This window comes from Cervus canadensis, chromosome 21 (genome assembly GCF_019320065.1).
Source record: "Cervus canadensis isolate Bull #8, Minnesota chromosome 21, ASM1932006v1, whole genome shotgun sequence".
Lineage (NCBI taxonomy): Eukaryota > Metazoa > Chordata > Mammalia > Artiodactyla > Cervidae > Cervus > Cervus canadensis.
This window is the reverse complement of record NC_057406.1, coordinates 31925632-31926573: the sequence shown is the minus strand read 5'-3', so window position 1 is coordinate 31926573 and position 942 is coordinate 31925632. Positions and strand designations below refer to the sequence as shown.

At 38.1% G+C, this 942-nt stretch overlaps 1 non-coding gene across 1 annotated transcript; it reads right to left on the bottom strand.

The window, feature by feature from the left end:
- Positions 1–355: 355 nt before the first annotated feature.
- TRNAC-ACA lies at positions 356–427 on the bottom strand. Its single transcript has one exon. It is a non-coding gene; the product is annotated as a tRNA-Cys (tRNA).
- Between the last annotated feature and the right edge of the window lie 515 nt (positions 428–942).

Sequence of the window (942 nt, the reverse complement as noted above, 5' to 3'; positions counted from 1 at the left end):
CTACTGATCAATTTCACTTTCACTTATAACATATCATGCATTTTATAAAAGTATACCTTATCAGTCTACCTGTTCTAAAAATTCCAGTTTGCCACTACAGTCTAAACACTTTCCGAATCACAAATTTGAATGTATACTTGAGTAATTTTGCATAATCTCAGCCCACTATTCCAGGGAGCTGGGTGAAGACAGGAAGAAAAACTTAAAACTGAAATATGAAAAGTAAAGTAAGTTAAGTTGCTCAGTTGTGTCTGACTCTTTGTGACCCTGTGGACTGTAGCCTACCAGCCTCCTCCCATGGGATTTTCCAGGTAAGGGTACCGGAGTGGGTTGCCATTTCCTTCTCCAGAGGATCTTCCCCACCCAGGGATCGAACCCAGGTCTCCTGCATTGTAGGCAGATGCTTTACCGTCTGAGCCACCAGGGAAGTCTGAAATATGAAAAGGCATTCCCAAATAACTAGATATGAAGTTTTCTCTGAAACTGTGAAATGCTCCACAATAATGCAGTTGGCAATTAATTTTTTTAGCTGCCTTAAGAGAAATTCACTTTTCTTCAGCCTCAATGGTTTCTCCTCTTTGATTATTCAGACACACATCTAAACAACTTTACCAGATTTCATTTGAATTATACTTGTCTTTTTCAGGCACATTAATTAAAGCACAGTTGAAATCCTCAGAGAAATGTCTTCAGCATTTCTTCTTAGAAGGAAGCATCTCTATGATGACCTTCTAGCATGTTACTCAGCTGACATTCAGATGCATCTATTGCCCTTGAAAACTGTCCTTGAGGAAACAATATACCACTGATAAATGCAAAATACTAGCTTCCCCATTATTGTAAAAATCAAATTACTTAATGTCTAGTTAACCTCTTAGAAACTGTTACACATTTATGTGTGCTAAGTTGCTTCAGTTGTATCCGACTTTTTGAGACGCTATG